A 15,511-nucleotide genomic window follows, 5' to 3' on the forward strand; every position below is an offset into this window, starting at 1 on the left:
AAGCGCGGATTTACCTTATTTATTTATTTATTTTTCTACTATAGAAGACAGAAGAACTTTATTTAAGTAGTATACTTAATATCTGCAATTACCATGATATCCACACCAAACCACTTAACTTAGCTTACAATTTAACTCTCACTATATTTGTAACTGCAATATACAGTATCTTAGCTGTGATACTAGGCCTAATTTTCTGAGTAGATGCAATACTCTGTGCCTCACCTTAATGACTACCTATAAATAATAAATACAGAATACTAATTCCCAATCACAATAAACTAGTTGCTCCTTTTATAACTGGGACCCCCCCCCCTACCTAACAGCTAGCTACGAAATGTTAACATACATTTTACCTCCAAGACGACTGCGTTTGTCTAACCTGCATGGCAAAAAAAAAAAAAAATTATTTTTTTTTAAATTTAAAAAAATTTCTTTTCTTTTTTTTTTTTCCTTTCTTCAAACTAAACCTTACCTGTAACTCAACATCCTAATGGAGATCTACTGTTTGTAAATAAATAACCCCTTTTTTTCTTGATGCTAACAATCTGCTCTCTCCCACCAAGCCGCCACTAAACTCCCACATTCACCGCATTTGTAGTGGAATCTCTGACTTCCAGCCCCTAACCCTCACATGCAAACTGTTTAATAGCCATCACTAAACATCTATACATTTCTACCTCTAAGGCATGCATTAGAGCTCATTCCTATCCAGTAAGGTATTTAACAGCCAAAGTACGTACTCAGAAGCAAAGCGATCTGCATTACATAACTGTCTCCTCGAGAGTTTTGCAATGATTAATACGAAACTGAACCGACACTCCTTGTTATGCAAAATGTCCCATGACTCTTACTTGAAAACTGAAATTATCTTCTCGATAATAGAAACACACTTTATACCTACAACCTCAACTCTATTCGCATCTACTGAAAACCTGCCCATCTAATTACACATGACTCAAATCTTGCTGTTTTATTCATACTATATTGCACTTACATCTTCACCCTCCTATCATCTAAAATAGTTTAGGCACAACTCGTAGATCAATTCCTAATACCTACTCATACTGTAACATTATCCTAGACCTAAGCTAGCATAAATAAAATAAATAAAAAGGGAAAGACTCAAACCACATTATCTCCTCCCTAACAAGCCTTCTTAAAATCATAGTTGCTTACACTGCATGAGCTCCACTCACCCTCTTTATCCAGTAACAATGAAATAGCAATGTCCCTAAATCACTTTGAGGAGTGTAACTAATCAGCAGAGATATAACCTCTACAAACTAACCCAGTAACACTAACTAACCACGCGGGGTTGCAGAAATACCTGGATAAGAACCTAGGCGCGGAGCAAACCCTCTTAGTGTTGACGGACCCAGTAGATCTTCCCAGATCATCCATCTAGGAGAAGGAAAACTCTGAAACTAAACCAAAAGGGAGGGAGGCCTCTGCAGTCTTGGATGACAACCTTCCTAGAGCTGGTGACTTAAACAAATTACCGGTTTGCAAACCTAAACTGCTTAAGGAGTAGATAGGCTCTGTCTATCACCTGGTTTCCATACTCCTTCTTTGCCTATTAGTCAGGCGCAGAGACACTATCTCAGTGATTCAACAGGAACACCCAGCAGTAGATCTTGTTTCTTGGCCAGGGCAACGAACGCCGTTTTTCCCATTCCCGGCACACCCCACCCCTAAAACTGGACATTTGGGAGTGCTTGAGTACAATATATGCCTGAGCAATTAGATTGGGTTGACCTCCTAATGGGTTGAGGGTACCGGATTGACAGTTTCTGGCTGCTGTTCCCGACTGGTAGTACAAGAGCCCTAACTCTTTGGTAGCACTTAGAGTGGCTGCTCCATCAACAGTTGAATAATATCGGGTTATTTGTAGTGCCATGTCGCGCATGGAAAGGGACCCTGCACTCATCCCCGGTGGGCTTTCCTGAGGCCTCAATCCTAATTAGAGAAAGGTCAGCTGATGGTCTACTTGTGATGCATGTCTGATGCTCTGCATAACCTCTTGTTTAGCTCCCCCTTACCGAAACTCTTTAAAAAATATGACAACAGTACAATCTAAAAATAAGCTTAAGCCAGGCTTAGGGACAAACGAATTCAACTTGCCTCCTCCCTTGAGGCTTGCATTCACAAATATCCGTGGGCTTAGAACTAATTTAGCTGATGTTGAAGCATTTCTCTTAACAAATACCCCGGATATCTTAGCACTAAGTGAGACTAACCTACACTCCTCCATCCCCTCTAACTACTTTAACATGCCTGGATATCTCTCACTCTGCCGTAAGGACTCTGACAGGCATATGCACGGGCTTGGAGTATATGTTCGGAACACCCTCCCCTTGACTAGAGAAACTAAACTAGAATCGGACAATGAAGCCTTTATGTGCTTTAGACTTAACATGCAACACCACATTAGCTACTTTTATTTTCTCTACCGCTCTCCCTCGACCCAGGACTGCACCATAATAAACAAAGTCTCTGACAGCATAGACACGGCACTCTCCCTTGACAGTAGTGCACAAGTACATGTATTTGGTGACTTTAATGTCCACCACAAAAACTGGCTTGGATTCTCTACGTACACAGATGCAGTGGGCAGCACAATTCATAGCTTCACTATATCTCACTCCCTATCACAAATTGTTACGTTTCCAACCCGTTTCCCTGACCAGGAAGAACAACACGCATCACTTCTAGATCTGTTTTTGACCACAGTTCCCAATGATTGCATAACGAAGGCCAACAGCCCACTCGGGAATGCTGATCATGCAGTGATAATGGTTGAAATCGCCCTAAACTCTAGAGCCAAAACTGAAGAGCCAGTGCTCAAAACAACGAGATATTATAAAAAGGCTGACTGGGAAGCCACCAGAGAGCTAATCAGAGATGCCCCATGGGGAAATATTTTTTCTCTCCTTGCTGAACAGTGTGCAAAGGAGACCACTGAATGGTTCAAAACTGCAATCGAAACGCATGTTCCCATGTGGAAATTTTATAGTAAGCTCCACTTTCCCCAATGGTTTACTTCGACTTGCGCAACTGCCATTGCTCAAAAGCAGCATGCATACTGCAGATTTAACCGACATAAGTCCAGTTCAAACAGACTGAAGTATATAGAAGCTAGAAATAACGTTAAGAAAGAAATAGCGACAGCTATGAGAGAATTTACGGAAACCATTAACAAGCGCATCGAAGCACAAAAACTAGGAACCTGAGACTTCTGGAAAATCTACAACAGTGTAGTAAATAATGGACAATCAACAATTCCCCTACAAACCAACAATCACGAGGTTGTCTCCTCAGCAACCGAGAAGGCTAACATGCTTGCCAGTCGGTTTGCCTCAAACTCAACACTGGACCCTTCCAACCACCCCCTACCTGACTTTCCTATGCGGACAGACACCACGCTAGACGATCTGAAAATCACCCCTGCTCAGGTGCACGCTATCATAAAAAACCTTGACACTTCAAAAGCATGTGGACCCGATCTCATCCCAGCTGTGCTATTAAAAATTGCTCAGCCGAAGTAGCTCCAGTTCTCTCCAAACTTTACAACAAATGCCTTAATGAAGCTTGCTTTCCGGGCTGTTAGAAAACTGCCTCTGTTGTACCAGTATTCAAGAATTCTGGTGAAAGGACTGACCCATCAAATTATCGCCCCATAAGCCTCCTCCCACTTTTCGCCAAAATATTTGAGACCTTAATCAACCATGCTGTAGTCCATCACCTTACAGATGCTAAACTTCTGACTGACCAACAATATGGATTTAGACAAGCCCGTTCCACAGCAGACATCCTAACTGTAATCTCTGAACATATATACCATTCACTGGACAAAGCGGGGGAGGGCAGAGCAGTAGCTCTAGATATATCTAAGGCTTTTGACAGGGTATGGCATGAGGGTCTCCTCAGGAAAATCAGATCATACGATATCACTGGAAGAATATTTAACATAATTAAATCCTTCTTAGATAAAAGAAAAATCCAGGTTGTCCTTGACGGTCGTACATCTAAACAATATGATATAAATGCGGGAGTGCCCTAGGGGTCTATCCTTGGACCTCTATTGTTCATTATATTTATTAATGACTTCCCCGACAAAATTGCCTCTGAGATGGGTATATATGCTGATGACACTACCCTCTATAACAGGCATGACAGGAAGACGAATGAACATATTTCTAAAGAAATAGCAGAAACACTAGAGGAAGACCTCCAATCTGTAGTGGAATAGGGACAAAAATGGATGGTCACATTCAATGCTGTCAAGACTAAACTAGTTTCATTTGAAAATTACAAGAAACCTTCTCTACCACCTATAGCAATGGCCAACGAATCTTTATCTGAGAGTACATCTTTCAAACTCCTTGGCCTAACGGTTACAGGAAACATGAGTTGGAACAATTACATTGAAGGCATTGCCAGGACCGCTGCAAGAAAGGTGGGCTCTCTCTACCGTGCTAGACAACTACTAACACCCGAAAGTATCCTGTACCTCTATAAGGCCACCATTCGCCCATGTATGGAGTACTGCTGTCACATTTGAGCTGGTGCGTTTGCTACTAGTCTCTCGCTCCTTGACAAGGTTCAAAAGAGAGTCGCAAACCTGATAGGCCCTGAACTGACATCTAAGCTTCAGCCTCTGTCCCATCGACGAAATGTTGCATCCCTCTGCCTGTTCTACAAGTATTTTAGTGGTGAATGCTCTGACAAACTGCAATCACTTGTGCCCCCATGACGTGAGCACCCTCGACAAACCCGACAGGCTGCTAAATCCCACCCCACACTGTAGAGATCCCTAGGTGTAAAAGATCTTTCTGCTCCAATAGTTTCTTCCCCAGAACCGGTAGACTTTGGAATTCCATTCCAGATCCCTGCTTCCCCAACAGTACTGACGTGCAGAAGTTCAAGTGTAACGTGAACCGACATCGTACTGCCCAAATCCCTAGATAGTACCCCAGTAGTTGTTGCCCCTGATAGTAGCCCCCTACACCAAAGTTGCAATTTGCCTTGTTTGGGGTGAAAATGTAATAAAAAAATAATATATATATATATATATATATATATATATATATATATATATATATATATATATATATATATATATATATATATATGATGAGAATAATGGAAATAGTATTGCGACAAAATAGAGAAATAAAAAGGAAGAAACATCTTTATTTCGAGATTCATTCATCTAGAGGAAGTCTCGAAATAAAGACGAAATGTTGATGAACACATAACTCGGTTTGTTCCTTTATATATATATATATATATATATATATATATATATATATATATATATATATATATATATATATATATAAGTAGCATAAGCGTAAAGTGGTCAATATTATTCATATTATTTGAAGCATGTTGATATTGAATTTAACTATTTCGTTTTTTCTCAACTAAAAGCTTTTCATGCTAAAACTAATTGCTTTCCTTCCAAATTCTTTTTTTTTTTTTTTTTTTTGTTGATATTTTTGTAAGATCCTTTGTTCTGCTTTTGTCGCTTATTAATATCAGGATTGCAATCGTAAATTCCCCACCTGCGAATCGTCTACTCTTCTGTGAATAATTCATTTTCCATTGCTTGAACGATTTCGAAATCCTTTTAGTTTTCGTGTTGTTCAGTATTTGACAAAAGACCATTGTTCTTTCTGTTTCTCATTTTTTCATACCAAAAATTATACTGATACGTAATAGTGATTGAAATCTCGATATCATAAAATGTGAAAGTCATATGCCAATAATACAAACTACGACAACATACAAGCAGTTCACCTGCAAACAAATAAAATAATTACCCATTAGATCCCTGTTCTCAGAACTATTACATGGAGGAATAAATTAGAAGAGCGTCTTCTTTACAAGAAAAGTGGACGACATTATTATCCTCATATCTTTCTATGTTTATATTTTATATTCACCTCACAACGTTGGGTCAAGTCACAAACCGCTATGTAAATCTTAGGCTGTAAGGTTTCTTGGCATTTTCCGACGTAAAATTACCAATTCTATTTCCCACTTTGCGCCATTCCTGATTCTTAATTAATTTACAGACTACATGATTAAACGTCTGTCATGTTCACATTCCGACTCTCTTTCTCTCTCTTTCTCTCTCTCTCTAACTCCTTGATTCTCATTAACTATATAATAAGCTGTTTCTTTGCCCTCTATCATTTACCTCTTTCGATATCAGACAATCTTGTAATTTCTTGATATCCGAGGCCAGCGATATTATTATTTATTTGTTCCAGACATTCCATTATACTTTTCAAATATTTACTTTGTATTTATTTGTTTAAAAATTGCTTATTCTAAATTCTCAAGTTGCATTCATAGCTAGCCGTGTAAATTGCACATTTACCTAGTTAACTCTACTCACTCTCTACCATAGGGCCCTTATCTGTTACATGTGTGTATATATCTCACATTCAATAATCTATGCATATTTTTGTATAATATCAATTTGTACTAATACATATACATTTACATATTTGGTACATTTATGTATACATACATTTTTTAATATGATTTTCTTATCATTTTGTTGTAGCTATGGATGTAACAGACTAACATAGAATTTACTCTTGAGCATCATGACAAATCTTGAATCCTCTCATTATTAGATTTTACCTTCTGCATTACTTAGGCAGAACACACATACATCAACTTCTGCAGAGATATTTTCATAAATTAAAAATCAAAGCTATGTTATTAATGAGACAACTGCATCTGTAATACTAAAGAATTTGACAAAATCACTATTAAACACTTCCTAGAAGTATTCCAGCGAGATGGATATCCTTCAAAAGCTAAACAGGATAACTAGAAAATAACTATAGTATGCTTTAACACCTGCTTGCTAAAATTACTCTATTTTAATGATAGAATCACATTGGCCATCCGCAGAGAACATTTAGACATCTAATTACACAATCTGGACTGACACTGAGACACTACCTATTAAAACCTCGAACACTACTCAACAACAAAGCATGCACTCTGCCAAATTGCATAGCAGATTTATGAAATCACACATCTGCAGTATATAAAAAAATGTGCGAGATGTCATGAGTTCTACATCAGTAGCACAGGGAGTCTGCTATAATTCCTTTTTTTACTTGGAGGTCACCACTTATCAAGGCCCAAGGGCTATACTAGTGTAAAGGTTAATGAATGTCAGGTAGACAGTGAGAAAACATCATGATGATCAGTAATGGTGAAACTTGGTAAAGTTTAATCATATAAGAGGCCGGCTCCACAAATTTACATTAGACTTGAAAACAATCATGTTATAGTAATCTTGGAAGCAGCTCCACGGTATTGTATTTCACAAACAGACAGTTCTAGGGAAAAAAAACCCTGCTCCTGGAATGTTCGTTTAATTTTAGGCACAGACAGAGGGTGAGAGAAATTATTGGCAGTTGTTGTAGCTAGGCGAGTATTTATTGCAAACTTTTTACACGGGGGTGGGGGGATTATAGATTGCAAATCAATTGAACACCTACCATAGAACAAATGACAGAACAGAGATGGACTCACAACATCTCTTGTGTGAAGAAGGGAGAAGTTCAGTGACAAAAAGGTCCTTGCCCACTATATTTCCAAAACAGTTTTGTACTTTGTCAAAGCAGGAAAGAGTACTCTTAGGAGCTCCTCCCCAGATGTAGCAACAGTACTTCATCTTGAGACGTATTGGAATGAGAATGATCTCAGTATTTTTCGGTCCTGGATATGACCTAAAACTACATCCGATGGTGAGGCCCCACCTTGCGGGCTTTGGGGAGTGTGGAGCCACTTTTCAATTGTTATTGCTCCCAGGTCCACTCTGACCCGGAGTGGTAGTACCTGTTAGGGTCCCAACTATAGGTTACATAGAATCTGACTTAAAAAAAAATGTATACTCCATTAAAAATTGTTCCTCAAAATAACTAGATTCGGCATTAAATAACCTGAAAAAGGTTGATATGCCGTAAAACAAAAACAACCAACCATCAGTATTTTTCCATTTATTTTGGCAATAAATCTAATGTAGGTCTTCCATTTCAGGTTAGGACTAAAAGTCAGTCCCAAAATTTTGTCAAAAAGAACTTGAGGTCAAATGGAAATCTGAGCATTGGTGGTGAAAAGATAAAAGTTTGGTTTTGGGGATATTAAAGGTAACTAGCAATTTTTTACCCAATTGTACCAGACCCTGAAGGTCGGAGGAAAGAGAATCGGAACTACCATGGTTATTATCGGCGTTTGAAGTGTTGTCACAGATGATAATATCATTTGCATAAATGTCGACGAATAATTGTAGAACATTATTTGGGAAATATTTAAAGAGGAAACTTTTATGTCAGCATGAACTTGTAATGCAGTGGATAAAGTGTTGATTAAGAATCATTCATAAGTAATAATCTTCCGGGGGTTGACGGTTTAATACTTATTCGGGGTGATAATAATTAGGAATAACATAATTATCACCAATCTCTTGTTACTTTGTTGTTGAATATTTGTTAAAATATTGCTGTATGCTTTCTTCATCCGATTCTTTCTTTATAAAAAAATAGAACATAGATGTTCTAATAATACATACTAGCGGAGGGGCGCCCGGCTTTGCCTGGTCGTAAAATGCACTTAAATATGATATTTTAATTTGTCCAGATTCCATATATATTATTATAGAGTCGTGGTTTCAAAAGTAAAAAGTATTTGGGTGCCATCAGCTCAAATCGAAACCGAAAGCAAAACTGTAGCATTCAAAGCTGGTGACGTTACTACTGCACCAACCTGAAACGCATATGAACTGATTAAAAATAAACTAAGATGAATGTACAAAATATATAACGATTTTTTCAATTTTGACCCCTTATTGACCCCTTAAAAACTATTTTAACCGACCCATAAAATAACGGCCCATAAAAAATCCAATCATTTGAGGCCCCTAGCGCCGCTCTGCGACTTTTAGTTTTAGAGGAGATAGAGTTTGAAAATATGAAGACAGACAGGCAGACATAGTAAGTTTTATAAATTAGATTATATGTCGACTAAATCTAGATATTGTAATCAGAAAAGGTTTAAAATCATATAATAATGAATGAACTGCTTTTAATTCAGTGACAACAGTTAAGCAATAGTACATTTAGTTAGAATATTGTTCTTATTTACAATGCCTCCCCATGGGACAGAGTTAGACACCAGGGTCGTTTTTAATGTGGAGAAAAGGAACAAAAATAAAAATTGTCTCAATCGTGAAAGATTTCTCCTCCACTGACAGAGAACAAGAAATTGAAGTTCAGCATCTGAAGAACATATACTACACTTTGATCTTGTCCCGAAGGCCAAGTGTGTGTGTTAGTTAGAATATTGTCAAGCGAAAAATAAATAAATGAAATATAATCTTGCTATAAAAAGGAACAATGTAGATTAGCGATTGAGTTTTCAAATCCTTTTTCTTTTCCTCATTAAAATAAAATGTAAAACTGAAGAAACCATTATTCAGTAATTTCTTGAATAGAATGTGAAAAAAGATTTATACGGTTAGATACCAAGTTAAGGGAGGATATTAAGCTAACTCAGCCGCTAAGTTATCCAAAATACAAAAAGGCATGGAAACTAAAATAAACTAAATACATAATACAAATGGTTATAACTGCGAGAAACAGGCAATGAAAATAGACTATTTTAAATAAATGGAAAGTGGATCTTGGAATAACTCTAAGAGGTCAAGTTATTCTGACCCGACTACAAGTCGACCATACACACCCGACGAATGCGTAAAGACAAGCTAACGTATACACAGAGATCAACTCTCTGACGAATGCTCACCGGAAAAAGTGTCAGAAAAGAATGTTCTTTACCTAAAACTAAACGGAAATATAAACAAAGTTTCTTTCCAAGAATTTCTCATCTGCTTCCCATAATCGTTTTTTAAGTACAATATTAATAACTTTTGTCAAATTGGATACTTAAACAATCAAATACTGTTCAGTTAACATTTTGTTTCTTATCCTCTCAATCCTTTTAAAGATGTCGTTTATCTTCAACTGGCATTCCTTTTAACCCTATCCTCAAGTGGCATCTAGGCCTTGATTAGTAGCGACTTAGTATGAAAACCTTTAGAAAAAAAGATGAAAACAGTAATATTGGTTTTAAAAAACTCTTTGGAAAAGTTACAAAAGATGCTGTAAGAATATAGTCTTGTTGAAAGAAACAAATCACGGTTAAAAAATAATTATAATTAATAAAATTTTGAACTTAAAATAATTTTCCATAATTTTCAGAAAAATAACTTCATTGTCTTTTCTAAAGCAATAGCTTTCCGTTTGTGTTTAGCGAAAATGATGTATTCTACAAAATATTTGAACTCGGTTATTCAAGGACTTATGAGGAGTATCTTGAAATTGACTGGAAATTGAAATGCTCTTTTTTCATACAAACACTATTTGTACTATCTTCGATATGAGAATAGTTTTGTATTATTCGGATTACTGTTCTCATCTTGAGTGTTATTCTTACAATGTTTCAGCCGATGTAACCTCCGACCTTCTTCAGGTGTATCTTGTAAAATTCGGGAATTTTTCTGTAAGACTTAGGAATTTGTATGGAATTTCATACAAAACCTTTTATTTTATTTACAAGGGTAGCATGCTCTCGTTCCGTCAGCCATGATCGGGTAGAATTTACAATTGTTCTTAGTATCACTCGCACTGAGGATCAAATCTTCAATCTCCAGAAGAGTGTCACTTAAAACTGAATTTTACACGTCGTGTCACGGGTCATTGTGGACGATTCTAGTATGGATTTTGGGAGCCTTATAGCCATTCTTGTTTTATAATGTACATTCTTTATCATGACTATAGACCATTACTTATTACTATATATATATATATATATATATATATATATATATATATATATATATATATACTAGCAGTTCAGCCCGGCTTTGCTTGGGTCCTATGTACTGTTCCTAACTTTATGTGTATATATTTAATATATATGTACATATATTATGTGTATATATTTAATATACATGTACACATATAATACATTAGACCTTACTAAAGCCTTTGACTCTGTGAACCGTCAAGCCCTTTGGCTGGTTCTTGCAAGGTTTGGATGCCCAGAGAGGTACATTCGGGTACTGAGACTGCTGCATGACAATATGTCAGCTACAGTCCTCAGTAGTAGTGGAGATGAAACAGAGCCCTTCAGGGTTGACACGGGAGTGAAACAGGGATGTGTCATTGCCCCAACCCTGTTCTCCATCTTCATTACTGCTATCCTCCATCTTACGGACAAACATCTTCCCCATGGAGTTCGGATTATGTACAGAACCGACGGCCGACTTTTTAACATCAACAGATTTAGGGCCAAAGGTCGAACGAACACCATATCCATTATGGAGCTACAGTATGCAGACGATAACGCCCTTGTAGCCCTCTCAGAAGAGGACCTACAGTGTACACTGGTTGCCTTCACGAGGGCGTACAAACAGCTAGGACTAACAATTAATATAAAACAACCCAAATCCTCCATCAATCACCACCAAACAGTACTCCAGTCTCACCCCCAAACATCTTCATTGACAACGCTAGACTGGAAAATGTGGACCACTTCCCATACCTAGGCAGCATCCTATCATCAAAAGCCAACATAGATGATGAAATACAACACCGTCTCAGCTGTGCCAGTGGGGCTTTCTCAAGGCTAAGGAAGAGAGTATTTAAGAACCGTGACCTTCTGGCAAAGACCAAAATCATGGTATATAAAGCTGTCTTGCTGCCCACTCTTCTCTATGGATCGGAGACCTGGACCACATACAGGAGGCACGTAAAAACCCTGGAGACGTACCACCAAAGATGCCTCCGAAAAATCCTCAGAATTAGTTGGAAGGACCGACGCACCAACACCAGCGTCCTGAGTGAGGCTGACATTCCCACTATCACCGCTACTGTTGCTCAACGCCAGCTCAGATGGACTGGTCATGTTGTCCGAATGCCGGATCTCCGCCTCCCAAAACAGATTTTCTACTCTCAGCTTGTTGAGGGAAAGCGTGCCCAGGGTGGCCAAAAGATGAGGTATAAGGACAACATCAAAGCAAATCTAAAGCGGTTTCACATGGACCTTGAGACATGGGAGGACTTGGCTGGGAACAGGTTGGGATGGAGGAGCGCAGCACCTTTGTGGTGTTGCGCTTTATAGTAGTGACCTAAATCAAGCTGCTGAGGATAAACGCAAGCACAGAAAGGACAGATTATTAACCAGACACACCCAACCCCACCCCACCACCACTACCTTTATCTGCCCAAATTGCACAAGACAAATTGGGTCTAGGATTGGGCTCTATGCTCACCTGAGGACTCACAGAAGCCACAACGGAGGACAGTCTTACTCGGACACGAGTGACCGCCGATGATGATGATGACACATATAATAAAATGTTTGACTCATATTTAGGTAATCTACATCTAAAATATCAAGTGTTTAGACCCACAATTGGCGGAGGAGTTTGGTAGAGTCTGCAAAGGTCAACTCTTTCAACTTGGACTTCTTGGCAGCCAAATTTTAGCCCCAAAACTGATTAAAAAGCTTGCTGCATGTCTAAATACACTTTATGTAAAATTCAAATGTTTAAATGCAAAATTGGCTCAATAGTTATCTAGAGAGAGCAAAGACAAATCTTTTGAACTTTGATCCCAATTTTGACCCATTAACATTTATTGTTTTGGGCTCAAATCAAATTAAAAAGTTTGATCTATGTCCAAGCAACCTATATCTAAAATTTCAAGTTTTTAGACACAAAATTGGCGGAGGAGTTTGGTAGAATTTTCTGGCCGAAAACCAATTAAAAAGATTTTCTCAAATCTCAATACCCGTTATATCAAATCTCAAGCCTGCAGACTGAAAATTTACAGAGTAGTTTCGTAGGGAAACGTATACACAAAGACAATTTTATATATATATATATATATATATATATATATATATATATATATATATATATATTAGCAAGTCAGCATTGCCCAGTCATCAAATACGCATAAATATTATATCTTAATTAATGCAGAATTCTTATTTATTATGAACAGAAATACAGTAAGTATTAAACGTAACGTTAAATTTCTTTTTGAAAAAAATTAAGTAAAAAAAAAATTGAAAAGGAATTGAGACATGTGCATGCAAGTGCTATGTTTTTTTCTAAATTTCAAAGCAAGTCATACTTAACCTAAGTAAGCTGTTATATTTCACGACTGCGCATGTGCAATCGTGAAACAGTTGAAAACAGATAAAAATCCGGTTTGGATCCGCGTAACAATTTTTCAATTTTTACCCATTTGCAACCCTATTTTCTGGATGAAAAACAGTTAAAAAGCTTTTTTTTCCGGATGAAAACTGACTAAAACTTTTTCCACATGTTTGAATGTTCTATATATCAAATTTCAAGTCTGCAGACCCAAAATTCATTGAGTATATAGGTTGAGAAGTGTCCTCACACACACACATTCTCACTTTTATAGATATATAGATATAAAAGTATCTATCTATCTATCTATCTATCTATATATATATATATATATATATATATATATATATATATATATATATATATATAAAGTATTTAGTATATGTGCAGATTTTGAACTGGACGTATCTAAGCGCCAGCTCAACTTTGTCTGGAACATGACGTCAACCGTTTGAGTTAGCCTGTAATCTGACGTAAGACACCGAGTAGCTAATCACAACGAGCAGGTGACTTTCTGATAAATATTGGAAGAGAAAAAAAATTTACATGGAAAGCATGGAGACTAACAGAACTATGAATTTATTAATGTTAGGCAAACAATTGCAAACGCCAGGAGAAGTAGTTAGTGTTTGTCAAAATAAGAAATTAATCAAATTCTAAAAGAATTGCATTAGATGTGGCGTTAGATGTATCATTACAAAGGGAGGCGCCATAAGCGATTGATGTCGCAAGAGGTATACAAACCTTTTCTTAAAATTTTTTTTAACAAAAAAAAAGTTTTAACTGAACCTTTTTTTAAAAGCTTTACTCACAATTTTCTTTGAAAATTGTTCAAAAATTGAACAAAACATAAAAAAACAAAATTGGAAAAAAATAATCATTTTTTGCTACTTTGAACCATTTTAAAAACGTTTGAGAGACAAAAAAAAAAACACATAATTTGTTTTGAAAAAAAAACAAACAAACTTTTCTTTGCTAACTATTATCCATCATAACTGAAAATAAAGCATACCAAAAAAATACAGTAAATTCTTCCTTTGACCTGCATAAAAAATGTTTGCCATGAAACATTAAATGAATAATAAAACAAAATTATGATAGGTCGTAGTGTTTTTTTCTACGATTTCCATTTATTTTACTATTTTTTGTTTTCAGTTGTTAAAATTTTATCATCGGCATCGCTCGGCATAATCCAACCGGTTGACGTCATGTTTTGTGCAAAGACAAGCAGACGCTTTGATATGTCCAGTTCAAAATCGGCACAAGTACCCATAGTTCAATTGTGCTCTAAACAGAAATATTCATTTTAAACATGCCCCTGTCTAATTAAAGAACCTACTGTTGATAAGCCAAGTCCTTCTGCTTGTGCTGTGATAAAATTTCTTAAATGGACTTTTGATGTTAGGCTGTTAACTTTGGTCAAAATCTGACTGTTCCTTCTTTAATTTAATTTTTTTGATTATCGATATGTAAAATTATCGATTATCGATTTCTGATACTTATTCCAATACAGAACCTATCTCGGTACACTCCTAGACAAGAAGTAATTTTTGTGAAATTTCAAAAAAATCAACCAAATCGTTTCAGAGCCCATAGGCAACTAAATCACACACATGCAAAGTGCGTTTTATATATAAGTAATATAAGTAAAAGTTGATAAAAAATAAGTAGTTATCTATAATGATAGGTAGTAAAATAAGATATAAGATTGTTTTTTATGTAGCTTTTGTTTATAAAGCTATACCCACCAGTTTAATAGGGGAAAACTTCACTTTACTTTATATATAAGAAAATTCATACTTCCTTGATATATTTTCATAACTTTTATTTGCCCTAGTTTTATCACTCTTATGATTACAATTTCAATTTTGCTAATTTCCCACCTGCATTATTTACCCAATCTTTTCTTCAATTACTCATTAATTAATTGTCCGTTGCCTGAACGATTCGAAGTGTTTTGTCATTACATGGTTTTCTTATTGAATTAACGTTATTCATTTCTGTTTGTCACTCTTTCCTTACCAAGAAGTAGAACACAACTGTATTCTTATAATATGCATTGTGTAGGCTAAATATGTGTAAACAGAGAAGGATTAAAGCCATATAACATTGAATATACTGTTTCTAATCCAGTAACAAAAGCGAAGCAATATAGCACTGAAAGAAAGAAAAACAAAAACAAAAAAACCCACAAAAATTAAAACATTACTCTTCCAAATATCAAGTCGATATGTGCTCAAAATCTTAAAC

This window comes from Euprymna scolopes, chromosome 1, assembly GCF_053919585.1.
Source record: "Euprymna scolopes isolate OS-2025 chromosome 1, ASM5391958v1, whole genome shotgun sequence".
Taxonomy (NCBI): domain Eukaryota; kingdom Metazoa; phylum Mollusca; class Cephalopoda; order Sepiida; family Sepiolidae; genus Euprymna; species Euprymna scolopes.